We start from the raw sequence: 27,210 nt of genomic DNA, 5'->3' as shown, positions 1-27,210 counted from the left end.
GCATGTATTAGGCTAATGGAAAGTTCCAAATTGCTTTAAATGCTGGGGATTGAACCCAGGACCTTTTTTGCAAAAGTTTTTTGCAAAAAAAATACAAAAAAATCCTTACAATTCAACAAATTTCTTTGGAGACACTGGGGATTGAACCCAGGAGCTCATACATACAAAGCATGCGCTCTACCACTGAGCCACTGGACTTGTGAAGGTTGGGCTGAGTTACATGTACCTTATACTCAAGCTAGTTGCTATTTTTCCAAATATAAATTAGGCAGTGAGAGATGCGCAACAGATAAAGCTTAGTGTTGAAGGACAATTTCCTTTGGAGTAGCTGGGGATTGAACCCATGACCACATGCATGCAAAGCATATGCTCTACCACTGAGCTACTGGCACTTGAGAAAGCTGTGCTGAGTTACATTTGCCTTGTACTCAAGCTAGTTGCTATTTTTCCAAATATAAATTTGGCAGAGAGAGATGTGCAACAGATAAAGCTTTGAGTTAAAGGATGACTTTCTTGGAGATGCTGGGGATTGAACCCAGGAACTCATACATGCAAAGCATGCGCTCTACCACTGAGCTACATCCCCTGATGGACTAACGCAAGTTTCCTGCAGGCGAGTGGAAAGTTCCACATTGCTTTGAAATGCTAGCTTGAGTAAAAGGGACATGTAACTCACCACAACCTTCACAAGAGGCAGTAGCTCAATGGTAGAGCATATACTTTGCGTGTGTGAGGCTAATGGAAAGTTCCACATTCCTTTAAATTGCTGGGGATTGAAACCAGGACCTTTGTTGCAAAAAAAATAAAAAATAAAACTTTTCAATTCTACAACTTTCCTTGGAGACGCTGAGATTGTACCCAGGAGCTCATACATGCAAAGCATGTTCTCTACCACTGAACCACTGGCCCTTGTGAATGTTGGGCTGAGTTACAAGTTCCTTGTACTCAAGCTAGATGCAAATTTCCCAACTAAAAAATTAGGCAGAGAGAGATGTGCAACAGATAAAGGTTTAAGTTAAAGGATAACTTTCCTTGGAGATGCTGGGGATTGAACCCAGGACCTCATACAAGCAAAGCATGCGGTCTACCACTGAGCTACATCCCCTGATGGACTGAAGTAAGTTTCCTGCAGCCTAGTGGAAAGTTCCACATTGCGTTGAAATGCTAGCTTGAGTAAAAGGGACATGTAACTCACCACAACCTTCACAAGAGGCAGTAGCTCAATGGTAGAGCATATACTTTGCATGTGTGAGGCTAATGGAAAGTTCCACATTCCTTTAAATTGCTGGGGATTGAAACCAGGACCTTTGTTGCAAAAAAAAAATAAAAAATAAAACTTTTCAATTCTACAACTTTCCTTGGAGACGCTGAGATTGAACCCAGGAGCTCATACATGCAAAGCATGTGCTGTACCACTGAACCACTGGCCCTTGTGAATGTTGGGTTGAGTTACATGTGCTTTGTACTCAAGCTAGATGCTAATTTTCCAACTAAATAATTAGGCAGAGAGAGATGTGCAACAGATAAAGGTTTGAGTTAAAGGAAAACTTTCCTTGGAGATGCTGGGGATTGAACCCAGGACCTCATACATGCAAAGCATGCGCTCTACCACTGAGCTACATCCCCTGATGGACTGAAGCAAGTTTCCCGCAGGCTAGTGGAAAGTTCCACATTGCTTTGAAATGCTAGCTTGAGTAAAAGGGACATGAAACTCACCACAACCTTCACAAGGGGCAGTAGCTCAATGGTAGAGCATATGCTTTGCATGTATTAGGCTAATGGAAAGTTCCAAATTGCTTTAAAATGCTGGGGATTGAACCCAGGACCTTTTTTGCAAAAGTTTTTTGCAAAAAAAATACAAAAAAATCCTTACAATTCAAAAAATTTCTTTGGAGACACTGGGGATTGAACCCAGGAGTTCATACATACAAAGCATGCGCTCTACCACTGAGCCACTGGACTTGTGAAGGTTGGGCTGAGTTACATGTACCTTATACTCAAGCTAGTTGCTATTTTTCCAAATATAAATTAGGCAGTGAGAGATGCGCAACAGATAAAGCTTAGTGTTGAAGGACAATTTCCTTTGGAGTAGCTGGGGATTGAACCCATGACCACATGCATGCAAAGCATATGCTCTACCACTGAGCTACTGGCACTTGAGAAAGCTGTGCTGAGTTACATTTGCCTTGTACTCAAGCTAGTTGCTATTTTTCCAAATTTAAATTTGGCAGAGAGAGATGTGCAACAGATAAAGCTTTGAGTTAAAGGATGACTTTCTTGGAGATGCTGGGGATTGAACCCAGCACCTCATACATGCAAAGCATGCGCTCTACCACTGAGCTACATCCCCTGATGGACTAACGCAAGTTTCCTGCAGGCGAGTGGAAAGTTCCACATTGCGTTGAAATGCTAGCTTGAGTAAAAGGAACATGTAACTCACCACAACCTTCACAAGAGGCAGTTGCTCAATGGTAGAGCATATACTTTGCATGTGTGAGGCTAATGGAAAGTTCCACATTCCTTTAAATTGCTGGGGATTGAAACCAGGACCTTTGTTGCAAAAAAAATAAAAAATAAAACTTTTCAATTCTTCAACTTTCCTTGGAGACGCTGAGATTGAACCCAGGAGCTCATACATGCAAAGCATGTGCTCTACCACTGAACCACTGGCCCTTGTGAATGTTGGGCTGAGTTACATGTGCCTTGTACTCAAGCTAGATGCTAATTTTCCAACTAAATAATTAGGCAGAGAGAGATGTGCAACAGATAAAGGTTTGAGTTAAAGGAAAACTTTCCTTGGAGATGCTGGGGATTGAACCCAGGACCTCATACATGCAAAGCATGCGCTCTACCACTGAGCTACATCCCCTGATGGACTGAAGCAAGTTTCCTGCAGGCTAGTGGAAAGTTCCACATTGCTTTGAAATGCTAGCTTGAGTAAAAGGGACATGAAACTCACCACAACCTTCACAAGGGGAAGTAGCTCAATGGTAGAGCATATGCTTTGCATGTATTAGGCTAATGGAAAGTTCCAAATTGCTTTAAATGCTGGGGATTGAACCCAGGACCTTTTTTGCAAAAGTTTTTTGCAAAAAAAATACAAAAAAATCCTTACAATTCAACAAATTTCTTTGGAGACACTGGGGATTGAACCCAGGAGCTCATACATACAAAGCATGCGCTCTACCACTGAGCCACTGGACTTGTGAAGGTTGGGCTGAGTTACATGTACCTTATACTCAAGCTAGTTGCTATTTTTCCAAATATAAATTAGGCAGTGAGAGATGCGCAACAGATAAAGCTTAGTGTTGAAGGACAATTTCCTTTGGAGTAGCTGGGGATTGAACCCATGACCACATGCATGCAAAGCATATGCTCTACCACTGAGCTACTGGCACTTGAGAAAGCTGTGCTGAGTTACATTTGCCTTGTACTCAAGCTAGTTGCTATTTTTCCAAATATAAATTTGGCAGAGAGAGATGTGCAACAGATAAAGCTTTGAATTAAAGGATGACTTTCTTGGAGATGCTGGGGATTGAACCCAGGAACTCATACATGCAAAGCATGCGCTCTACCACTGAGCTACATCCCCTGATGGACTAACGCAAGTTTCCTGCAGGCGAGTGGAAAGTTCCACATTGCTTTGAAATGCTAGCTTGAGTAAAAGGGACATGTAACTCACCACAACCTTCACAAGAGGCAGTAGCTCAATGGTAGAGCAATACTTTGCGTGTGTGAGGCTAATGGAAAGTTCCACAATCCTTTAAATTGCTGGGGATTGAAACCAGGACCTTTGTTGCAAAAAAAATAAAAAATAAAACTTTTCAATTCTACAACTTTCCTTGGAGACGCTGAGATTGTACCCAGGAGCTCATACATGCAAAGCATGTTCTCTACCACTGAACCACTGGCCCTAGTGAAGGTTGGGCTGAGTTACAAGTGCCTTGTACTCAAGCTAGATGCAAATTTCCCAAATAAAAAACTAGGCAGAGAGAGATGTGCAACAGATAAAGGTTTAAGTTAAAGGATAACTTTCCTTGGAGATGCTGGGGATTGAACCCAGGACCTCATACATGCAAAGCATGCGGTCTACCACTGAGCTACATCCCCTGATGGACTGAAGCAAGTTTCCTGCAGCCTAGTGGAAAGTTCCACATTGCGTTGAAATGCTAGCTTGAGTAAAAGGGACATGTAACTCACCACAACCTTCACAAGAGGCAGTAGCTCAATGGTAGAGCATATACTTTGCATGTGTGAGGCTAATGGAAAGTTCCACATTCCTTTAAATTGCTGGGGATTGAAACCAGGACCTTTGTTGCAAAAAAAAATAAAAAATAAAACTTTTCAATTCTACAACTTTCCTTGGAGACGCTGAGATTGAACCCAGGAGCTCATACATGCAAAGCATGTGCTGTACCACTGAACCACTGGCCCTTGTGAATGTTGGGCTGAGTTACATGTGCTTTGTACTCAAGCTAGATGCTAATTTTCCTACTAAATAATTAGGCAGAGAGAGATGTGCAACAGATAAAGGTTTGAGTTAAAGGAAAACTTTCCTTGGAGATGCTGGGGATTGAACCCAGGACCTCATACATGCAAAGCATGCGCTCTACCACTGAGCTACATCCCCTGATGGACTGAAGCAAGTTCCCTGCAGGCTAGTGGAAAGTTCCACATTGCTTTGAAATGCTAGCTTGAGTAAAAGGGACATGAAACTCACCACAACCTTCACAAGGGGCAGTAGCTCAATGGTAGAGCATATGCTTTGCATGTATTAGGCTAATGGAAAGTTCCAAATTGCTTTAAAATGCTGGGGATTGAACCCAGGACCTTTTTTGCAAAAGTTTTTTGCAAAAAAAATACAAAAAAATCCTTACAATTTAAAAAAATTTCTTTGGAGACACTGGGGATTGAACCCAGGAGTTCATACATACAAAGCATGCGCTCTACCACTGAGCCACTGGACTTGTGAAGGTTGGGCTGAGTTACATGTACCTTATACTCAAGCTAGTTGCTATTTTTCCAAATATAAATTAGGCAGTGAGAGATGCGCAACAGATAATGCTTAGTGTTGAAGGACAATTTCCTTTGGAGTAGCTGGGGATTGAACCCATGACCACATGCATGCAAAGCATATGCTCTACCACTGAGCTACTGGCACTTGAGAAAGCTGTGCTGAGTTACATTTGCCTTGTACTCAAGCTAGTTGCTATTTTTCCAAATTTAAATTTGGCAGAGAGAGATGTGCAACAGATAAAGCTTTGAGTTAAAGGATGACTTTCTTGGAGATGCTGGGGATTGAACCCAGGACCTCATACATGCAAAGCATGCGCTCTACCACTGAGCTACATCCCCTGATGGACTAACGCAAGTTTCCTGCAGGCGAGTGGAAAGTTCCACATTGCTTTGAAATGCTAGCTTGAGTAAAAGGGACATGTAACTCACCACAACCTTCACAAGAGGCAGTAGCTCAATGGTAGAGCATATACTTTGCATGTGTGAGGCTAATGGAAAGTTCCACATTCCTTTAAATTGGTGGGGATTGAAACCAGGACCTTTGTTGCAAAAAAAATAAAAAATAAAACTTTTCAATTCTACAACTTTCCTTGGAGACGCTGAGATTGAACCCAGGAGCTCATACATGCAAAGCATGTTCTCTACCACTGAACCACTGGCCCTTGTGAATGTTGGGCTGAGTTACAAGTGCCTTGTACTCAAGCTAGATGCAAATTTCCCAACTAAAAAATTAGGCAGAGAGAGATGTGCAACAGAAAAAGCTTTGAGTTAAAGGATGACTTTCTTGGAGATGCTGGGGATTGAACCCAGGACCTCATACATGCAAAGCATGCGCTCTACCACTGAGCTACATCCCCTGATGGACTGAAGCAAGTTTCCTGCAGGCGAGTGGAAAGTTCTACATTGCTAAGAAATGCTAGCTTGAGTAAAAGGGACATGAAACTCACCACAACCTTCACAGGGGGCAGTAGCTCAATGGTAGAGTATATGCTTTGCATGTATGAGGCTAAAGGAAAGTTCCAAATTGCTTTAAAATGCTGGGGATTGAACCCAGAACATTTGTTGCAAAAAAAATCCAACAAAACAACTTTACAATTCTACGTGGTGACACGGGAACTTTCTTTGGAGACGCTGGGGATTGAACCCAGGAGCTCATACATGCAAAGCATGTGTTCTACCACTGAGCCACTGGCCCTAGTGAAGGCTGAGGGCCTTCAGGCTCACAATTAGGCTGAGATACAGCCTAGGCTGAGATACAGCCAAGCTCACAATTAGGCTGAGATACATGTACCTTATACTCAAGCTAGCTGCCATTTTTCCAAATATAAATTAGGCAGAGAGAGATGCACAACAGATAAAGCTTTGAGGTGAAGTATAACTATCCTTGGAGTTGCTGGAGATTGAACCCATGACCACATGCATGCAAAGCATATGCTCTACCACTGAACCACTGGCCCTTGTGAATGTTGGGCTGAGTTACAAGTGCCTTGTACTCAAGCTAGATGCTAATTTCCCAACTAAAAAATTATGCAGAGAGAGATGTGCAACAGATAAAGGTTTGAGTTAAAGGATAACTTTCCTTGGAGATGCTGGCGATTGAACCCAGGACCTCATACATGCAAAGCATGCGCTCTACCACTGAGCTACAACCCCTGATGGACTGAAGCAAGTTTCCTGCAGCCTAGTGGAAAGTTCCACATTGCGTTGAAATGCTAGCTTGAGTAAAAGGGACATGAAACTCACCACAACCTTCACAAGGGGCAGTAGCTCAATGGTAGAGCATATGCTTTGCATGTATTAGGCTAATGGAAAGTTCCAAATTGCTTTAAAATGCTGGGGATTGAACCCAGGACATTTGTTGCAAAAAAATCCAAAAAAATAACTTTACAATTCTACGTGGTAACATGGGAACTTTCCTTGGAGAAGCTGGGGATTGAACCCATGACCACATGAATGCAAAGCATATGCTCTACCACTGAGCTACTGTCACTTGAGAAAGCTGTGCTGAGTTACATGTGCCTTGTACTCAAGCTAGTTGTTATTTTTCCAAATATAAATTTGGCAGAGAGAGATGTGCAACAGAAAAAGCTTTGAGTTAAAGGATGACTTTCTTGGAGATGCTGGGGATTGAACCCAGGACCTCATACATGCAAAGCATGCAGTCTACCACTGAGCTACATCCCCTGATGGACTGAAGCAAGTTTCCTGCAGCCTAGTGGAAAGTTCCACATTGCGTTGATATGCTAGCTTGAGTAAAAGGGACATGTAACTCACCACAACCTTCACAAGAGGCAGTAGCTCAATGGTAGAGCATATACTTTGCATGTGTGAGGCTAATGGAAAGTTCCACATTCCTTTAAATTGCTGGGGATTGAAACCAGGACCTTTGTTGCAAAAAAAAATAAAAAAATAAAACTTTTCAATTCTACAACTTTCCTTAGAGACGCTGAGATTGAACCCAGGAGCTCATACATGCAAAGCATGTGCTGTACCACTGAACCACTGGCCCTTGTGAATTTTGGGCTGAGTTACATGTGCTTTGTACTCAAGCTAGATGCTAATTTTCCAACTAAATAATTAGGCAGAGAGAGATGTGCAACAGATAAAGGTTTGAGTTAAAGGAAAACTTTCCTTGGAGATGCTGGGGATTGAACCCAGGACCTCATACATGCAAAGCATGCGCTCTACCACTGAGCTACATCCCCTGATGGAGTGAAGCAAGTTTCCTGCAGGCTAGTGGAAAGTTCCACATTGCTTTGAAGTGCTAGCTTGAGTAAAAGGGACATGAAACTCACCACAACCTTCACAGGGGGCAGTAGCTCAATGGTCGAGTATATGCGTTGCATGTATGAGGCTAAAGGAAAGTTCCAAATTGCTTTAAAATGCTGGGGATTGAACCCAGGACATTTGTTGCAAAAAAAATCCAATAAAACAACTTTACAATTCTACGTGGTGACATGGGAACTTTCTTTGGAGACGGTGGGGATTGAACCCAGGAGCTCATACATGCAAAGCATGTGTTCTACCAGTGAGCCACTGGCCCTAGTGAAGGTTGGGCTGAGATACATGTACCTTATACTTAAGCTAGCTGCCATTTTTCCAAATATAAATTAGGCAGAGAGAGATGCACAACAGATAAAGCTTTGAGGTGAAGTATAACTATCCTTGGAGTTGCTGGAGATTGAACCCATGACCACATGCATGCAAAGCATATGCTCTACCACTTTGCTACTGGCACTTGAGAAAGCTGTGTTGAGTTACATGTGCCTTGTACTCAAGCTAGTTGTTATTTTTCCAAATATAAATTTGGCAGAGAGAGATGTGCAACAGATAAAGCTTTGAGTTAAAGGATGACTTTCTTGGAGATGCTGGGGATTGAACCCAGGACCTCATACATGCAAAGCATGCGCTCTACCACTGAGCTACATCCCCTGATGGACTGAAGCAAGTTTCCTGCAGCCTAGTGGAAAGTTCCACATTGCGTTGAAATGCTAGCTTGAGTAAAAGGAACATGTAACTCACCACAACCTTCACAAGAGGCAGTTGCTCAATGGTAGAGCATATACTTTGCATGTGTGAGGCTAATGGAAAGTTCCACATTCCTTTAAATTGCTGGGGATTGAAACCAGGACCTTTGTTGCAAAAAAAATAAAAAATAAAACTTTTCAATTCTACAACTTTCCTTGGAGATGCTGAGATTGAACCCAGGAGCTCATACATGCAAAGCATGTGCTCTACCACTGAACCACTGGCCCTTGTGAATGTTGGGCTGAGTTACATGTGCCTTGTACTCAAGCTAGATGCTAATTTTCCAACTAAATAATTAGGCAGAGAGAGATGTGCAACAGATAAAGGTTTGAGTTAAAGGAAAACTTTCCTTGGAAATGGTGATTGAACCCAGGACCTCATACATGCAAAGCATGCGCTCTACCACTGAGCTACATCCCCTGATGGACTGAAGCAAGTTTCCTGCAGGCTAGTGGAAAGTTCCACATTGCTTTGACATGCTAGCTTGAGTAAAAGGGACATGAAACTCACCACAACCTTCACAAGGGGCAGTAGCTCAATGGTAGAGCATATGCTTTGCATGTATTAGGCTAATGGAAAGTTCCAAATTGCTTTAAATGCTGGGGATTGAACCCAGGACCTTTTTTGCAAAAGTTTTTTGCAAAAAAAAATACAAAAAAATCCTTACAATTCAACAAATTTCTTTGGAGACACTGGGGATTGAACCCAGGAGCTCATACATACAAAGCATGCGCTCTACCACTGAGCCACTGGACTTGTGAAGGTTGGGCTGAGTTACATGTACCTTATACTCAAGCTAGTTGCTATTTTTCCAAATATAAATTAGGCAGTGAGAGATGCGCAACAGATAAAGATTAGTGTTGAAGGACAATTTCCTTTGGAGTAGCTGGGGATTGAACCCATGACCACATGCATGCAAAGCATATGCTCTACCACTGAACCACTGGCCCTTGTGAATGTTGGGCTGAGTTACAAGTGCCTTGTACTCAAGCTAGATGCAAATTTCCCAACTAAAAAATTAGGCAGAGAGAGATGTGCAACAGATAAAGGTTTAAGGATAACGGATAACTTTCCTTGGAGATGCTGGGGATTGAACCCAGGACCTCATACATGCAAAGCATGCGGTCTACCACTGAGCTACATCCCCTGATGGACTGAAGCAAGTTTCCTGCAGCCTAGTGGAAAGTTCCACATTGCGTTGAAATGCTAGCTTGAGTAAAAGGGACATGTAACTCACCACAACCTTCACAAGAGGCAGTAGCTCAATGGTAGAGCATATACTTTGCATGTGTGAGGCTAATGGAAAGTTCCACATTCCTTTAAATTGCTGGGGATTGAAACCAGGACCTTTGTTGCAAAAAAAAAATAAAAAATAAAACTTTTCAATTCTACAACTTTCCTTGAAAACGCTGAGATTGAACCCAGGAGCTCATACATGCAAAGCATGTGCTGTACCACTGAACCACTGGCCCTTGTGAATGTTGGGCTGAGTTACATGTGCTTTGTACTCAAGCTAGATGCTAATTTTCCAACTAAATAATTAGGCAGAGAGAGATGTGCAACAGATAAAGGTTTGAGTTAAAGGAAAACTTTCCTTGGAGATGCTGGGGATTGAACCCAGGACCTCATACATGCAAAGCATGCGCTCTACCACTGAGCTACATCCCCTGATGGACTGAAGCAAGTTTCCCGCAGGCTAGTGGAAAGTTCCACATTGCTTTGAAATGCTAGCTTGAGTAAAAGGGACATGAAACTCACCACAACCTTCACAAGGGGCAGTAGCTCAATGGTAGAGCATATGCTTTGCATGTATTAGGCTAATGGAAAGTTCCAAATTGCTTTAAAATGCTGGGGATTGAACCCAGGACCTTTTTTGCAAAAGTTTTTTGCAAAAAAAATACAAAAAAATCCTTACAATTCAAAAAATTTCTTTGGAGACACTGGGGATTGAACCCAGGAGTTCATACATACAAAGCATGCGCTCTACCACTGAGCCACTGGACTTGTGAAGGTTGGGCTGAGTTACATGTACCTTATACTCAAGCTAGTTGCTATTTTTCCAAATATAAATTAGGCAGTGAGAGATGCGCAACAGATAAAGCTTAGTGTTGAAGGACAATTTCCTTTGGAGTTGCTGGAGATTGAACCCATGACCACATGCATGCAAAGCATATGCTCTACCACTGAACCACTGGCCCTTGTGAATGTTGGGCTGAGTTACATGTGCCTTGTACTCAAGCTAGATGCTAATTTCCCAACTAAATAATTAGGCAGAGAGAGATGTGCAACAGATAAAGGTTTGAGTTAAATGATAACTTTCCTTGGAGATGCTGGGGATTGAACCCAGGACCTCATATATGCAAAGCATGCGCTCTACCACTGAGCTACATCCCCTGACGGAATGAAGCAAGTTTCCTGCAGGCTAGTGGAAAGTTCCACATTGCTTTGAAATGCTAGCTTGAGTAAAAGGGACATGAAACTCACCACAACCTTCACAGGGGGCAGTTGCTCAATGGTAGAGCATATACTTTGCATGTGTGAGGCTAATGGAAAGTTCCACATTCCTTTAAATTGCTGGGGATTGAAACCAGGACCTTTGTTGCAAAAAAAATAAAAAATAAAACTTTTCAATTCTTCAACTTTCCTTGGAGATGCTGAGATTGAACCCAGGAGCTCATACATGCAAAGCATGTGCTCTACCACTGAACCACTGGCCCTTGTGAATGTTGGGCTGAGTTACATGTGCCTTGTACTCAAGCTAGATGCTAATTTTCCAACTAAATAATTAGGCAGAGAGAGATGTGCAACAGATAAAGGTTTGAGTTAAAGGAAAACTTTCCTTGGAAATGGTGATTGAACCCAGGACCTCATACATGCAAAGCATGCGCTCTACCACTGAGCTACATCCCCTGATGGACTGAAGCAAGTTTCCTGCAGGCTAGTGGAAAGTTCCACATTGCTTTGACATGCTAGCTTGAGTAAAAGGGACATGAAACTCACCACAACCTTCACAAGGGGCAGTAGCTCAATGGTAGAGCATATGCTTTGCATGTATTAGGCTAATGGAAAGTTCCAAATTGCTTTAAATGCTGGGGATTGAACCCAGGACCTTTTTTGCAAAAGTTTTTTGCAAAAAAAAATACAAAAAAATCCTTACAATTCAACAAATTTCTTTGGAGACACTGGGGATTGAACCCAGGAGCTCATACATACAAAGCATGCGCTCTACCACTGAGCCACTGGACTTGTGAAGGTTGGGCTGAGTTACATGTACCTTATACTCAAGCTAGTTGCTATTTTTCCAAATATAAATTAGGCAGTGAGAGATGCGCAACAGATAAAGATTAGTGTTGAAGGACAATTTCCTTTGGAGTAGCTGGGGATTGAACCCATGACCACATGCATGCAAAGCATATGCTCTACCACTGAACCACTGGCCCTTGTGAATGTTGGGCTGAGTTACAAGTGCCTTGTACTCAAGCTAGATGCAAATTTCCCAACTAAAAAATTAGGCAGAGAGAGATGTGCAACAGATAAAGGTTTAAGGATAACGGATAACTTTCCTTGGAGATGCTGGGGATTGAACCCAGGACCTCATACATGCAAAGCATGCGGTCTACCACTGAGCTACATCCCCTGATGGACTGAAGCAAGTTTCCTGCAGCCTAGTGGAAAGTTCCACATTGCGTTGAAATGCTAGCTTGAGTAAAAGGGACATGTAACTCACCACAACCTTCACAAGAGGCAGTAGCTCAATGGTAGAGCATATACTTTGCATGTGTGAGGCTAATGGAAAGTTCCACATTCCTTTAAATTGCTGGGGATTGAAACCAGGACCTTTGTTGCAAAAAAAAAATAAAAAATAAAACTTTTCAATTCTACAACTTTCCTTGAAAACGCTGAGATTGAACCCAGGAGCTCATACATGCAAAGCATGTGCTGTACCACTGAACCACTGGCCCTTGTGAATGTTGGGCTGAGTTACATGTGCTTTGTACTCAAGCTAGATGCTAATTTTCCAACTAAATAATTAGGCAGAGAGAGATGTGCAACAGATAAAGGTTTGAGTTAAAGGAAAACTTTCCTTGGAGATGCTGGGGATTGAACCCAGGACCTTATACATGCAAAGCATGCGCTCTACCACTGAGCTACATCCCCTGATGGACTGAAGCAAGTTTCCCGCAGGCTAGTGGAAAGTTCCACATTGCTTTGAAATGCTAGCTTGAGTAAAAGGGACATGAAACTCACCACAACCTTCACAAGGGGCAGTAGCTCAATGGTAGAGCATATGCTTTGCATGTATTAGGCTAATGGAAAGTTCCAAATTGCTTTAAAATGCTGGGGATTGAACCCAGGACCTTTTTTGCAAAAGTTTTTTGCAAAAAAAATACAAAAAAATCCTTACAATTCAAAAAATTTCTTTGGAGACACTGGGGATTGAACCCAGGAGTTCATACATACAAAGCATGCGCTCTACCACTGAGCCACTGGACTTGTGAAGGTTGGGCTGAGTTACATGTACCTTATACTCAAGCTAGTTGCTATTTTTCCAAATATAAATTAGGCAGTGAGAGATGCGCAACAGATAAAGCTTAGTGTTGAAGGACAATTTCCTTTGGAGTTGCTGGAGATTGAACCCATGACCACATGCATGCAAAGCATATGCTCTACCACTGAACCACTGGCCCTTGTGAATGTTGGGCTGAGTTACATGTGCCTTGTACTCAAGCTAGATGCTAATTTCCCAACTAAATAATTAGGCAGAGAGAGATGTGCAACAGATAAAGGTTTGAGTTAAATGATAACTTTCCTTGGAGATGCTGGGGATTGAACCCAGGACCTCATACATGCAAAGCATGCGCTCTACCACTGAGCTACATCCCCTGATGGACTAACGCAAGTTTCCTGCAGGCGAGTGGAAAGTTCCACATTGCTTTGAAATGCTAGCTTGAGTAAAAGGGACATGAAACTCACCACAACCTTCACAAGGGGCAGTAGCTCAATGGTAGAGCAGGTGCTTTGCATGTATGAGGCTAAAGGAAAGTTCCAAATTGCTTTAAAATGCTGGGGATTGAACCCAGGACATTTGTTGCAAAAAAATCCAACAAAATAACTTTACAATTCTACGTGGTAAGACGGGAACTTTCCTTGGAGAAGCTGGGGATTGAACCCATGACCACATGAATGCAAAGCATGTGTTCTACCACTGAGCTACTGTCACTTGAGAAAGCTGTGCTGAGTTACATGTGCCTTGTACTCAAGCTAGTTGTTATTTTTCCAAATATAAATTTGGCAGAGAGAGATGTGCAACAGAAAAAGCTTTGAGTTAAAGGATGACTTTCTTGGAGATGCTGGGGATTGAACCCAGGACCTCATACATGCAAAGCATGCAGTCTACCACTGAGCTACATCCCCTGATGGACTGAAGCAAGTTTCCTGCAGGCGAGTGGAAAGTTCCACATTGCTAAGAAATGCTAGCTTGAGTAAAAGGGACATGAAACTCACCACAACCTTCACAGGGGGCAGTAGCTCAATGGTAGAGTATAAACTTTGCATGTATGAGGCTAAAGGAAAGTTCCAAATTGCTTTAAAATGCTGGGGATTGAACCCAGGACATTTGTTGCAAAAAAAATCCAACAAAACAACTTTACAATTCTACGTGGTGACACGGGAACTTTCTTTGGAGACGCTGGGGATTGAACCCAGGAGCTCATACATGCAAAGCATGTGTTCTACCACTGAGCCACTGGCCCTAGTGAAGGTTGGGCTGAGATACATGTACCTTATACTCAAGCTAGCTGCCATTTTTCCAAATATAAATTAGGCAGAGAGAGATGCACAACAGATAAAGCTTTGAGGTGAAGTATAACTATCCTTGGAGTTGCTGGAGATTGAACCCATGACCACATGCATGCAAAGCATATGCTCTACCACTGAACCACTGGCCCTTGTGAATGTTGGGCTGAGTTACATGTGCCTTGTACTCAAGCTAGATGCTAATTTCCCAACTAAATAATTAGGCAGAGAGAGATGTGCAACAGATAAAGGTTTGAGTTAAATGATAACTTTCCTTGGAGATGCTGGGGATTGAACCCAGGACCTCATACATGCAAAGCATGCGCTCTACCACTGAGCTACATCCCCTGACGGAATGAAGCAAGTTTCCTGCAGGCTAGTGGAAAGTTCCACATTGCTTTGAAATGCTAGCTTGAGTAAAAGGGACATGAAACTCACCACAACCTTCACAAGGGGCAGTAGCTCAATGGTAGAGCAGGTGCTTTGCATGTATGAGGCTAAAGGAAAGTTCCAAATTGCTTTAAAATGCTGGGGATTGAACCCAGGACATTTGTTGCAAAAAAATCCAACAAAATAACTTTACAATTCTACGTGGTAACACAGGAACTTTCATTGGAGACGCTGGGGATTGAACCCATGACCACATGAATGCAAGGCATATGCTCTACCACTGAGCTACTGTCACTTGAGAAAGCTGTGCTGAGTTACATGTGCCTTGTACTCAAGCTAGATGCTAATTTCCCAACTAAATAATTAGGCAGAGAGAGATGTGCAACAGATAAAGGTTTGAGTTAAAGGATAACTTTCCTTGGAGATGCTGGGGATTGAACCCAGGACCTTATACATGCAAAGCATGCGCTCTACCACTGAGCTACATCCCCTGATGGACTGAAGCAAGTTTCCTGCAGGCTAGTGGAAAGTTCCACATTGCTTTGAAATGCTAGCTTGAGTAAAAGGGACATGAAACTCACCACAACCTTCACAAGGGGCAGTAGCTCAATGGTAGAGCAGGTGCTTTGCATGTATGAGGCTAAAGGAAAGTTCCAAATTGCTTTAAAATGCTGGGGATTGAACCCAGGACATTTGTTGCAAAAAAATCCAACAAAATAACTTTACAATTCTACGGGGTAAGACGGGAACTTTCCTTGGAGAAGCTGGGGATTGAACCCATGACCACATGAATGCAAAGCATATGCTCTACCACTGAGCTACTGTCACTTGAGAAAGCTGTGCTGAGTTACATGTGCCTTGTACTCAAGCTAGTTGTTATTTTTCCAAATATAAATTTGGCAGAGAGAGATGTGCAACAGAAAAAGCTTTGAGTTAAAGGATGACTTTCTTGGAGATGCTGGGGATTGAACCCAGGACCTCATAAATGCAAAGCATGCAGTCTACCACTGAGCTACATCCCCTGATGGACTGAAGCAAGTTTCCTGCAGCCTAGTGGAAAGTTCCACATTGCGTTGAAATGCTAGCTTGAGTAAAAGGGACATGTAACTCACCACAACCTTCACAAGAGGCAGTAGCTCAATGGTAGAGCATATACTTTGCATGTGTGAGGCTAATGGAAAGTTCCACATTCCTTTAAATTGCTGGGGATTGAAACCAGGACCTTTGTTGCAAAAAAAAATAAAAAATAAAACTTTTCAATTCTACAACTTTCCTTAGAGACGCTGAGATTGAACACAGGAGCTCATACATGCAAAGCATGTGGTGTACCACTGAACCACTGGCCCTTGTGAATTTTGGGCTGAGTTACATGTGCTTTGTACTCAAGCTAGATGCTAATTTTCCAACTAAATAATTAGGCAGAGAGAGATGTGCAACAGATAAAGGTTTGAGTTAAAGGAAAACTTTCCTTGGAGATGCTGGGGATTGAACCCAGGACCTCATACATGCAAAGCATGCGCTCTACCACTGAGCTACATCCCCTGATGGACCGAAGCAAGTTTCCTGCAGGCGAGTGGAAAGTTCCACATTGCTAAGAAATGCTAGCTTGAGTAAAAGGGACATGAAACTCACCACAACCTTCACAGGGGGCAGTAGCTCAATGGTAGAGTATATGCTTTGCATGTATGAGGCTAAAGGAAAGTTCCAAATTGCTTTAAAATGCTGGGGATTGAACCCAGGACATTTGTTGCAAAAAAAATCCAACAAAACAACTTTACAATTCTACGTGGTGACACAGGAACTTTCTTTGGAGACGCTGGGGATTGAACCCAGGAGCTCATACATGCAAAGCATGTGTTCTACCACTGAGCCACTGGCCCTAGTGAAGGTTGGGCTGAGATACATGTACCTTATACTCAAGCTAGCTGCCATTTTTCCAACTATAAATTAGGCAGAGAGAGATGCACAACAGATAAAGCTTTGAGGTGAAGTATAACTATCCTTGGAGTTGCTGGAGATTGAACCCATGACCACATGCATGCAAAGCATATGCTCTACCACTGAACCACTGGCCCTTGTGAATGTTGGGCTGAGTTACATGTGCCTTGTACTCAAGCTAGATGCTAATTTCCCAACTAAATAATTAGGCAGAGAGAGATGTGCAACAGATAAAGGTTTGAGTTAAATGATAACTTTCCTTGGAGATGCTGGGGATTGAACCCAGGACCTCATACATGCAAAGCATGCGCTCTACCACTGAGCTACATCCCCTGACGGAAAGAAGCAAGTTTCCTGCAGGCTAGTGGAAAGTTCCACATTGCTTTGAAATGCTAGCTTGAGTAAAAGGGACATGAAACTCACCACAACCTTCACAAGGGGCAGTAGCTCAATGGTAGAGCATATACTTTGCATGTGTGAGGCTAATGGAATGTTCCACATTCCTATAAATTGCTGGGGATTGAAACCAGGACCTTTGTTGCAAAAAAAAATTAAAAAAAAACTTTTCAATTCTACAACTTTCCTTGGAGACGCTGAGATTGATCCCAGGAGCTCATACATGCAAAGCATGTTCTCTACCACTGAACCACTGGCCCTTGTGAATGTTGGGCTGAGTTACAAGTGCCTTGTACTCAAGCTAGATGCTAATTTCCCAACTAAATAATTAGGCAGAGAGAGATGTGCAACAGATAAAGGTTTGAGTTAAAGGATAACTTTCCTTGGAGATGCTGGGGATTGAACCCAGGACCTCATACATGCAAAGCGTGCGCTCTACCACTGAGCTACATCCCCTGATGGACTGAAGCAAGTTTCCTGCAGGCTAGTGGAAAGTTCCACATTGCTTTGAAATGCTAGCTTGAGTAAAAGGGACATGAAACTCACCACAACCTTCACAAGGGGCAGTAGCTCAATGGTAGAGCAGGTGCTTTGCATGTATGAGGCTAAAGGAAAGTTCCAAATTGCTTTAAAATGCTGGGGATTGAACCCAGGACATTTCTTGCAAAAAAATCCAACAAAATAACTTTACAATTCTACGTGGTAAGACGGGAACTTTCCTTGGAGAAGCTGGGGATTGAACCCATGACCACATGAATGCAAAGCATGTGCTCTACCACTGAGCTACTGTCACTTGAGAAAGCTGTGCTGAGTTACATGTGCCTTGTACTCAAGCTAGTTGTTATTTTTCCAAATATAAATTTGGCAGAGAGAGATGTGCAACAGAAAAAGCTTTGAGTTAAAGGATGACTTTCTTGGAGATGCTGGGGATTGAACCCAGGACCTCATACATGCAAAGCATGCAGTCTACCACTGAGCTACATCCCCTGATGGACTGAAGCAAGTTTCCTGCAGGCGAGTGGAAAGTTCCACATTGCTAAGAAATGCTAGCTTGAGTAAAAGGGACATGTAACTCACCACAACCTTCACAAGAGGCAGTAGCTCAATGGTAGAGCATATACTTTGCATGTGTGAGGCTAATGGAAAGTTCCACATTCCTTTAAATTGCTGGGGATTGAAACCAGGACCTTTGTTGCAAAAAAAATAAAAAATAAAACTTTTCAATTCTACAACTTTCCTTAGAGACGCTGAGATTGAACACAGGAGCTCATACATGCAAAGCATGTGCTGTACCACTGAACCACTGGCCCTTGTGAATTTTGGGCTGAGTTACATGTGCTTTGTACTCAAGCTAGATGCTAATTTTCCAACTAAATAATTAGGCAGAGAGAGATGTGCAACAGATAAAGGTTTGAGTTAAAGGAAAACTTTCCTTGGAGATGCTGGGGATTGAACCCAGGACCTCATACATGCAAAGCATGCGCTCTACCACTGAGCTACATCCCCTGATGGAGTGAAGCAAGTTTCCTGCAGGCTAGTGGAAAGTTCCACATTGCTTTGAAGTGCTAGCTTGAGTAAAAGGGACATGAAACTCACCACAACCTTCACAGGGGGCAGTAGCTCAATGGTAGAGTATATGCTTTGCATGTATGAGGCTAAAGGAAAGTTCCAAATTGCTTTAAAATGCTGGGGATTGAACCCAGGACATTTGTTGCAAAAAAAATCCAACAAAACAACATTAGAACTCTACGTGGTGACACGGGAACTTTCTTTGGAGACGCTGGGGATTGAACCCAGGAGCTCATACATGCAAAGCATGTGTTCTACCACTGAGCCACTGGCCCTAGTGAAGGTTGGGCTGAGATACATGTACCTTATACTTAAGCTAGCTGCCATTTTTCCAAATATAAATTAGGCAGAGAGAGATGCACAACAGATAAAGCTTTGAGGTGAAGTATAACTATCCTTGGAGTTGCTGGAGATTGAACCCATGACCACATGCATGCAAAGCATATGCTCTACCACTGAACCACTGGCCCTTGTGAATGTTGGGCTGAGTTACATGTGCCTTGTACTCAAGCTAGATGCTAATTTCCCAACTAAATAATTAGGAAGAGAGAGATGTGCAACAGATAAAGGTTTGAGTTAAATGATAACTTTCATTAGAGATGCTGGGGATTGAACCCAGGACCTCATACATGCAAAGCATGCGCTCTACCACTGAGCTACATCCCCTGTCGGAATGAAGCAAGTTACCTGCAGGCTAGTGGAAAGTTCCACATTGCTTTGAAATGCTAGCTTGAGTAAAAGGGACATGAAACTCACCACAACCTTCACAAGGGGCAGTAGCTCAATGGTAGAGCAGGTGCTTTGCATGTATGAGGCTAAAGGAAAGTTCCAAATTGCTTTAAAATGCTGGGGATTGAACCCAGGACATTTGTTGCAAAAAAATCCAACAATATAACTTTACAATTCTACGTGGTAACACAGGAACTTTCATTGGAGACCTGGGGATTGAACCCATGACCACATGAATGCAAGGCATATGCTCTACCACTGAGCTACTGTCACTTGAGAAAGCTGTGCTGAGTTACATGTGCCTTGTACTCAAGCTAGATGCTAATTTCCCAACTAAATAATTAGGCAGAGAGAGATGTGCAACAGATAAAGGTTTGAGTTAAAGGATAACTTTCCTTGGAGATGCTGGGGATTGAACCCAGGACCTTATACATGCAAAGCATGCGCTCTACCACTGAGCTACATCCCCTGATGGACTGAAGCAAGTTTCCTGCAGGCTAGTGGAAAGTTCCACATTGCTTTGAAATGCTAGCTTGAGTAAAAGAGACATGAAACTCACCACAACCTTCACAAGGGGCAGTAGCTCAATGGTAGAGCAGGTGCTTTGCATGTATGAGGCTAAAGGAAAGTTCCAAATTGCTTTAAAATGCTGGGGATTGAACCCAGGACATTTGTTGCAAAAAAATCCAACAAAATAACTTTACAATTCTACGTGGTAAGACGGGAACTTTCCTTGGAGAAGCTGGGGATTGAACCCATGACCACATGAATGCAAAGCATATGCTCTACCACTGAGCTACTGTCACTTGAGAAAGCTGTGCTGAGTTACATGTGCCTTGTACTCAAGCTAGTTGTTATTTTTCCAAATATAAATTTGGCAGAGAGAGATGTGCAACAGAAAAAGCTTTGAGTTAAAGGATGACTTTCTTGGAGATGCTGGGGATTGAACCCAGGACCTCATAAATGCAAAGCATGCAGTCTACCACTGAGCTACATCCCCTGATGGACTGAAGCAAGTTTCCTGCAGCCTAGTGGAAAGTTCCACATTGCGTTGAAATGCTAGCTTGAGTAAAAGGGACATGTAACTCACCACAACCTTCACAAGAGGCAGTAGCTCAATGGTAGAGCATATACTTTGCATGTGTGAGGCTAATGGAAAGTTCCACATTCCTTTAAATTGCTGGGGATTGAAACCAGGACCTTTGTTGCAAAAAAAAATAAAAAATAAAACTTTTCAATTCTACAACTTTCCTTAGAGACGCTGAGATTGAACACAGGAGCTCATACATGCAAAGCATGTGGTGTACCACTGAACCACTGGCCCTTGTGAATTTTGGGCTGAGATACATGTGCTTTGTACTCAAGCTAGATGCTAATTTTCCAACTAAATAATTAGGCAGAGAGAGATGTGCAACAGATAAAGGTTTGAGTTAAAGGAAAACTTTCCTTGGAGATGCTGGGGATTGAACCCAGGACCTCATACATGCAAAGCATGCGCTCTACCACTGAGCTACATCCCCTGATGGACTGAAGCAAGTTTCCCGCAGGCTAGTGGAAAGTTCCACATTGCTTTGAAATGCTAGCTTGAGTAAAAGGGACATGAAACTCACCACAACCTTCACAAGGGGCAGTAGCTCAATGGTAGAGCATATGCTTTGCATGTATTAGGCTAATGGAAAGTTCCAAATTGCTTTAAAATGCTGGGGATTGAACCCAGGACCTTTTTTGCAAAAGTTTTTTGCAAAAAAAATACAAAAAAATCCTTACAATTCAAAAAATTTCTTTGGAGACACTGGGGATTGAACCCAGGAGTTCATACATACAAAGCATGCGCTCTACCACTGAGCCACTGGACTTGTGAAGGTTGGGCTGAGTTACATGTACCTTATACTCAAGCTAGTTGCTATTTTTCCAAATATAAATTAGGCAGTGAGAGATGCGCAACAGATAAAGCTTAGTGTTGAAGGACAATTTCCTTTGGAGTTGCTGGAGATTGAACCCATGACCACATGCATGCAAAGCATATGCTCTACCACTGAACCACTGGCCCTTGTGAATGTTGGGCTGAGTTACATGTGCCTTGTACTCAAGCTAGATGCTAATTTCCCAACTAAATAATTAGGCAGAGAGAGATGTGCAACAGATAAAGGTTTGAGTTAAATGATAACTTTCCTTGGAGATGCTGGGGATTGAACCCAGGACCTCATACATGCAAAGCATGCGCTCTACCACTGAGCTACATCCCCTGATGGACTAACGCAAGTTTCCTGCAGGCGAGTGGAAAGTTCCACATTGCTTTGAAATGCTAGCTTGAGTAAAAGGGACATGAAACTCACCACAACCTTCACAAGGGGCAGTAGCTCAATGGTAGAGCAGGTGCTTTGCATGTATGAGGCTAAAGGAAAGTTCCAAATTGCTTTAAAATGCTGGGGATTGAACCCAGGACATTTGTTGCAAAAAAATCCAACAAAATAACTTTACAATTCTACGTGGTAAGACGGGAACTTTCCTTGGAGAAGCTGGGGATTGAACCCATGACCACATGAATGCAAAGCATGTGTTCTACCACTGAGCTACTGTCACTTGAGAAAGCTGTGCTGAGTTACATGTGCCTTGTACTCAAGCTAGTTGTTATTTTTCCAAATATAAATTTGGCAGAGAGAGATGTGCAACAGAAAAAGCTTTGAGTTAAAGGATGACTTTCTTGGAGATGCTGGGGATTGAACCCAGGACCTCATACATGCAAAGCATGCAGTCTACCACTGAGCTACATCCCCTGATGGACTGAAGCAAGTTTCCTGCAGGCGAGTGGAAAGTTCCACATTGCTAAGAAATGCTAGCTTGAGTAAAAGGGACATGAAACTCACCACAACCTTCACAGGGGGCAGTAGCTCAATGGTAGAGTATAAACTTTGCATGTATGAGGCTAAAGGAAAGTTCCAAATTGCTTTAAAATGCTGGGGATTGAACCCAGGACATTTGTTGCAAAAAAAATCCAACAAAACAACTTTACAATTCTACGTGGTGACACGGGAACTTTCTTTGGAGACGCTGGGGATTGAACCCAGGAGCTCATACATGCAAAGCATGTGTTCTACCACTGAGCCACTGGCCCTAGTGAAGGTTGGGCTGAGATACATGTACCTTATACTCAAGCTAGCTGCCATTTTTCCAAATATAAATTAGGCAGAGAGAGATGCACAACAGATAAAGCTTTGAGGTGAAGTATAACTATCCTTGGAGTTGCTGGAGATTGAACCCATGACCACATGCATGCAAAGCATATGCTCTACCACTGAACCTCTGGCCCTTGTGAATGTTGGGCTGAGTTACATGTGCCTTGTACTCAAGCTAGATGCTAATTTCCCAACTAAATAATTAGGCAGAGAGAGATGTGCAACAGATAAAGGTTTGAGTTAAATGATAACTTTCCTTGGAGATGCTGGGGATTGAACCCAGGACCTCATACATGCAAAGCATGCGCTCTACCACTGAGCTACATCCCCTGACGGAATGAAGCAAGTTTCCTGCAGGCTAGTGGAAAGTTCCACATTGCTTTGAAATGCTAGCTTGAGTAAAAGGGACATGAAACTCACCACAACCTTCACAAGGGGCAGTAGCTCAATGGTAGAGCAGGTGCTTTGCATGTATGAGGCTAAAGGAAAGTTCCAAATTGCTTTAAAATGCTGGGGATTGAACCCAGGACATTTGTTGCAAAAAAATCCAACAAAATAACTTTACAATTCTACGTGGTAACACAGGAACTTTCATTGGAGACGCTGGGGATTGAACCCATGACCACATGAATGCAAGGCATATGCTCTACCACTGAGCTACTGTCACTTGAGAAAGCTGTGCTGAGTTACATGTGCCTTGTACTCAAGCTAGATGCTAATTTCCCAACTAAATAATTAGGCAGAGAGAGATGTGCAACAGATAAAGGTTTGAGTTAAAGGATAACTTTCCTTGGAGATGCTGGGGATTGAACCCAGGACCTTATACATGCAAAGCATGCGCTCTACCACTGAGCTACATCCCCTGATGGACTGAAGCAAGTTTCCTGCTGGCTAGTGGAAAGTTCCACATTGCTTTGAAATGCTAGCTTGAGTAAAAGGGACATGAAACTCACCACAACCTTCACAAGGGGCAGTAGCTCAATGGTAGAGCAGGTGCTTTGCATGTATGAGGCTAAAGGAAAGTTCCAAATTGCTTTAAAATGCTGGGGATTGAACCCAGGACATTTGTTGCAAAAAAATCCAACAAAATAACTTTACAATTCTACGTGGTAAGACGGGAACTTTCCTTGGAGAAGCTGGGGATTGAACCCATGACCACATGAATGCAAAGCATATGCTCTACCACTGAGCTACTGTCACTTGAGAAAGCTGTGCTGAGTTACATGTGCCTTGTACTCAAGCTAGTTGTTATTTTTCCAAATATAAATTTGGCAGAGAGAGATGTGCAACAGAAAAAGCTTTGAGTTAAAGGATGACTTTCTTGGAGATGCTGGGGATTGAACCAAGGACCTCATAAATGCAAAGCATGCAGTCTACCACTGAGCTACATCCCCTGATGGACTGAAGCAAGTTTCCTGCAGCCTAGTGGAAAGTTCCACATTGCGTTGAAATGCTAGCTTGAGTAAAAGGGACATGTAACTCACCACAACCTTCACAAGAGGCAGTAGCTCAATGGTAGAGCATATACTTTGCATGTGTGAGGCTAATGGAAAGTTCCACATTCCTTTAAATTGCTGGGGATTGAAACCAGGACCTTTGTTGCAAAAAAAAATAAAAAATAAAACTTTTCAATTCTACAACTTTCCTTAGAGACGCTGAGATTGAACACAGGAGCTCATACATGCAAAGCATGTGGTGTACCACTGAACCACTGGCCCTTGTGAATTTTGGGCTGAGTTACATGTGCTTTGTACTCAAGCTAGATGCTAATTTTCCAACTAAATAATTAGGCAGAGAGAGATGTGCAACAGATAAAGGTTTGAGTTAAAGGAAAACTTTCCTTGGAGATGCTGGGGATTGAACCCAGGACCTCATACATGCAAAGCATGCGCTCTACCACTGAGCTACATCCCCTGATGGACCGAAGCAAGTTTCCTGCAGGCGAGTGGAAAGTTCCACATTGCTAAGAAATGCTAGCTTGAGTAAAAGGGACATGAAACTCACCACAACCTTCACAGGGGGCAGTAGCTCAATGGTAGAGTATATGCTTTGCATGTATGAGGCTAAAGGAAAGTTTCAAATTGCTTTAAAATGCTGGGGATTGAACCCAGGACATTTGTTGCAAAAAAAATCCAACAAAACAACTTTACAATTCTACGTGGTGACACGGGAACTTTCTTTGGAGACGCTGGGGATTGAACCCAGGAGCTCATACATGCAAAGCATGTGTTCTACCACTGAGCCACTGGCCCTAGTGAAGGTTGGGCTGAGATACATGTACCTTATACTCAAGCTAGCTGCCATTTTTCCAACTATAAATTAGGCAGAGAGAGATGCACAACAGATAAAGCTTTGAGGTGAAGTATAACTATCCTTGGAGTTGCTGGAGATTGAACCCATGACCACATGCATGCAAAGCATATGCTCTACCACTGAACCACTGGCCCTTGTGAATGTTGGGCTGAGTTACATGTGCCTTGTACTCAAGCTAGATGCTAATTTCCCAACTAAATAATTAGGCAGAGAGAGATGTGCAACAGATAAAGGTTTGAGTTAAATGATAACTTTCCTTGGAGATGCTGGGGATTGAACCCAGGACCTCATACATGCAAAGCATGCGCTATACCACTGAGCTACATCCCCTGACGGAAAGAAGCAAGTTTCCTGCAGGCTAGTGGAAAGTTCCACATTGCTTTGAAATGCTAGCTTGAGTAAAAGGGACATGAAACTCACCACAACCTTCACAAGGGGCAGTAGCTCAATGGTAGAGCATATACTTTGCATGTGTGAGGCTAATGGAAAGTTCCACATTCCTATAAATTGCTGGGGATTGAAACCAGGACCTTTGTTGCAAAAAAAAATTAAAAAAAAAACTTTTCAATTCTACAACTTTCCTTGGAGACGCTGAGATTGATCCCAGGAGCTCATACATGCAAAGCATGTTCTCTACCACTGAACCACTGGCCCTTGTGAATGTTGGGCTGAGTTACAAGTGCCTTGTACTCAAGCTAGATGCTAATTTCCCAACTAAATAATTAGGCAGAGAGAGATGTGCAACAGATAAAGGTTTGAGTTAAAGGATAACTTTCCTTGGAGATGCTGGGGATTGAACCCAGGACCTCATACATGCAAAGCATGCGCTCTACCACTGAGCTACATCCCCTGATGGACTGAAGCAAGTTTCCTGCAGGCTAGTGGAAAGTTCCACATTGCTTTGAAATGCTAGCTTGAGTAAAAGGGACATGAAACTCACCACAACCTTCACAAGGGGCAGTAGCTCAATGGTAGAGCAGGTGCTTTGCATGTATGAGGCTAAAGGAAAGTTCCAAATTGCTTTAAAATGCTGGGGATTGAACCCAGGACATTTCTTGCAAAAAAATCCAACAAAATAACTTTACAATTCTACGTGGTAAGACGGGAACTTTCCTTGGAGAAGCTGGGGATTGAACCCATGACCACATGAATGCAAAGCATGTGCTCTACCACTGAGCTACTGTCACTTGAGAAAGCTGTGCTGAGTTACATGTGCCTTGTACTCAAGCTAGTTGTTATTTTTCCAAATATAAATTTGGCAGAGAGAGATGTGCAACAGAAAAAGCTTTGAGTTAAAGGATGACTTTCTTGGAGATGCTGGGGATTGAACCCAGGACCTCATACATGCAAAGCATGCAGTCTACCACTGAGCTACATCCCCTGATGGACTGAAGCAAGTTTCCTGCAGGCGAGTGGAAAGTTCCACATTGCTAAGAAATGCTAGCTTGAGTAAAAGGGACATGTAACTCACCACAACCTTCACAAGAGGCAGTAGCTCAATGGTAGAGCATATACTTTGCATGTGTGAGGCTAATGGAAAGTTCCACATTCCTTTAAATTGCTGGGGATTGAAACCAGGACCTTTGTTGCAAAAAAAATAAAAAATAAAACTTTTCAATTCTACAACTTTCCTTAGAGACGCTGAGATTGAACACAGGAGCTCATACATGCAAAGCATGTGCTGTACCACTGAACCACTGGCCCTTGTGAATTTTGGGCTGAGTTACATGTGCTTTGTACTCAAGCTAGATGCTAATTTTCCAACTAAATAATTAGGCAGAGAGAGATGTGCAACAGATAAAGGTTTGAGTTAAAGGAAAACTTTCCTTGGAGATGCTGGGGATTGAACCCAGGACCTCATACATGCAAAGCATGCGCTCTACCACTGAGCTACATCCCCTGATGGAGTGAAGCAAGTTTCCTGCAGGCTAGTGGAAAGTTCCACATTGCTTTGAAGTGCTAGCTTGAGTAAAAGGGACATGAAACTCACCACAACCTTCACAGGGGGCAGTAGCTCAATGGTAGAGTATATGCTTTGCATGTATGAGGCTAAAGGAAAGTTCCAAATTGCTTTAAAATGCTGGGGATTGAACCCAGGACATTTGTTGCAAAAAAAATCCAACAAAACAACATTAGAACTCTACGTGGTGACACGGGAACTTTCTTTGGAGACGCTGGGGATTGAACCCAGGAGCTCATACATGCAAAGCATGTGTTCTACCACTGAGCCACTGGCCCTAGTGAAGGTTGGGCTGAGATACATGTACCTTATACTTAAGCTAGCTGCCATTTTTCCAAATATAAATTAGGCAGAGAGAGATGCACAACAGATAAAGCTTTGAGGTGAAGTATAACTATC

The 27,210-nt window shown here is 42.6% G+C and overlaps 21 non-coding genes across 21 annotated transcripts; all 21 read right to left on the bottom strand.

The window, feature by feature from the left end:
• Nucleotides 1–1,554: 1,554 nt before the first annotated feature.
• trnaa-ugc (transfer RNA alanine (anticodon UGC)) lies at nucleotides 1,555–1,626 on the bottom strand. Its single transcript has one exon. It is a non-coding gene; the product is annotated as a tRNA-Ala (tRNA).
• Nucleotides 1,627–2,278: 652 nt separating this feature from the next.
• On the bottom strand, nucleotides 2,279–2,350 carry trnaa-ugc (transfer RNA alanine (anticodon UGC)). Its single transcript has one exon. It is a non-coding gene; the product is annotated as a tRNA-Ala (tRNA).
• Nucleotides 2,351–2,797: 447 nt separating this feature from the next.
• trnaa-ugc (transfer RNA alanine (anticodon UGC)) lies at nucleotides 2,798–2,869 on the bottom strand. The gene has a single exon. It is a non-coding gene; the product is annotated as a tRNA-Ala (tRNA).
• Nucleotides 2,870–4,558: 1,689 nt separating this feature from the next.
• On the bottom strand, nucleotides 4,559–4,630 carry trnaa-ugc (transfer RNA alanine (anticodon UGC)). The gene has a single exon. It is a non-coding gene; the product is annotated as a tRNA-Ala (tRNA).
• A 653-nt stretch (nucleotides 4,631–5,283) lies between these two features.
• On the bottom strand, nucleotides 5,284–5,355 carry trnaa-ugc (transfer RNA alanine (anticodon UGC)). The gene has a single exon. It is a non-coding gene; the product is annotated as a tRNA-Ala (tRNA).
• A 446-nt stretch (nucleotides 5,356–5,801) lies between these two features.
• On the bottom strand, nucleotides 5,802–5,873 carry trnaa-ugc (transfer RNA alanine (anticodon UGC)). Its single transcript has one exon. It is a non-coding gene; the product is annotated as a tRNA-Ala (tRNA).
• A 1,776-nt stretch (nucleotides 5,874–7,649) lies between these two features.
• trnaa-ugc (transfer RNA alanine (anticodon UGC)) lies at nucleotides 7,650–7,721 on the bottom strand. Its single transcript has one exon. It is a non-coding gene; the product is annotated as a tRNA-Ala (tRNA).
• Nucleotides 7,722–8,376: 655 nt separating this feature from the next.
• On the bottom strand, nucleotides 8,377–8,448 carry trnaa-ugc (transfer RNA alanine (anticodon UGC)). Its single transcript has one exon. It is a non-coding gene; the product is annotated as a tRNA-Ala (tRNA).
• Nucleotides 8,449–10,140: 1,692 nt separating this feature from the next.
• trnaa-ugc (transfer RNA alanine (anticodon UGC)) lies at nucleotides 10,141–10,212 on the bottom strand. Its single transcript has one exon. It is a non-coding gene; the product is annotated as a tRNA-Ala (tRNA).
• A 3,144-nt stretch (nucleotides 10,213–13,356) lies between these two features.
• On the bottom strand, nucleotides 13,357–13,428 carry trnaa-ugc (transfer RNA alanine (anticodon UGC)). Its single transcript has one exon. It is a non-coding gene; the product is annotated as a tRNA-Ala (tRNA).
• A 1,188-nt stretch (nucleotides 13,429–14,616) lies between these two features.
• trnaa-ugc (transfer RNA alanine (anticodon UGC)) lies at nucleotides 14,617–14,688 on the bottom strand. The gene has a single exon. It is a non-coding gene; the product is annotated as a tRNA-Ala (tRNA).
• Nucleotides 14,689–16,200: 1,512 nt separating this feature from the next.
• On the bottom strand, nucleotides 16,201–16,272 carry trnaa-ugc (transfer RNA alanine (anticodon UGC)). The gene has a single exon. It is a non-coding gene; the product is annotated as a tRNA-Ala (tRNA).
• A 657-nt stretch (nucleotides 16,273–16,929) lies between these two features.
• trnaa-ugc (transfer RNA alanine (anticodon UGC)) lies at nucleotides 16,930–17,001 on the bottom strand. The gene has a single exon. It is a non-coding gene; the product is annotated as a tRNA-Ala (tRNA).
• A 1,497-nt stretch (nucleotides 17,002–18,498) lies between these two features.
• On the bottom strand, nucleotides 18,499–18,570 carry trnaa-ugc (transfer RNA alanine (anticodon UGC)). Its single transcript has one exon. It is a non-coding gene; the product is annotated as a tRNA-Ala (tRNA).
• Nucleotides 18,571–19,227: 657 nt separating this feature from the next.
• trnaa-ugc (transfer RNA alanine (anticodon UGC)) lies at nucleotides 19,228–19,299 on the bottom strand. Its single transcript has one exon. It is a non-coding gene; the product is annotated as a tRNA-Ala (tRNA).
• Nucleotides 19,300–20,810: 1,511 nt separating this feature from the next.
• trnaa-ugc (transfer RNA alanine (anticodon UGC)) lies at nucleotides 20,811–20,882 on the bottom strand. Its single transcript has one exon. It is a non-coding gene; the product is annotated as a tRNA-Ala (tRNA).
• Nucleotides 20,883–21,536: 654 nt separating this feature from the next.
• trnaa-ugc (transfer RNA alanine (anticodon UGC)) lies at nucleotides 21,537–21,608 on the bottom strand. The gene has a single exon. It is a non-coding gene; the product is annotated as a tRNA-Ala (tRNA).
• A 1,188-nt stretch (nucleotides 21,609–22,796) lies between these two features.
• Nucleotides 22,797–22,868, bottom strand: trnaa-ugc (transfer RNA alanine (anticodon UGC)). The gene has a single exon. It is a non-coding gene; the product is annotated as a tRNA-Ala (tRNA).
• A 1,512-nt stretch (nucleotides 22,869–24,380) lies between these two features.
• trnaa-ugc (transfer RNA alanine (anticodon UGC)) lies at nucleotides 24,381–24,452 on the bottom strand. The gene has a single exon. It is a non-coding gene; the product is annotated as a tRNA-Ala (tRNA).
• A 1,177-nt stretch (nucleotides 24,453–25,629) lies between these two features.
• On the bottom strand, nucleotides 25,630–25,701 carry trnaa-ugc (transfer RNA alanine (anticodon UGC)). The gene has a single exon. It is a non-coding gene; the product is annotated as a tRNA-Ala (tRNA).
• A 978-nt stretch (nucleotides 25,702–26,679) lies between these two features.
• trnaa-ugc (transfer RNA alanine (anticodon UGC)) lies at nucleotides 26,680–26,751 on the bottom strand. Its single transcript has one exon. It is a non-coding gene; the product is annotated as a tRNA-Ala (tRNA).
• Nucleotides 26,752–27,210: the final 459 nt, after the last annotated feature.

The sequence above is a fragment of the Pseudorasbora parva genome, chromosome 20 (assembly GCF_024679245.1).
Source record: "Pseudorasbora parva isolate DD20220531a chromosome 20, ASM2467924v1, whole genome shotgun sequence".
In the NCBI taxonomy this organism is placed as follows: Eukaryota; Metazoa; Chordata; class Actinopteri; order Cypriniformes; family Gobionidae; genus Pseudorasbora; species Pseudorasbora parva.
This window is presented reverse-complemented; position numbering and strand designations above follow the sequence as displayed.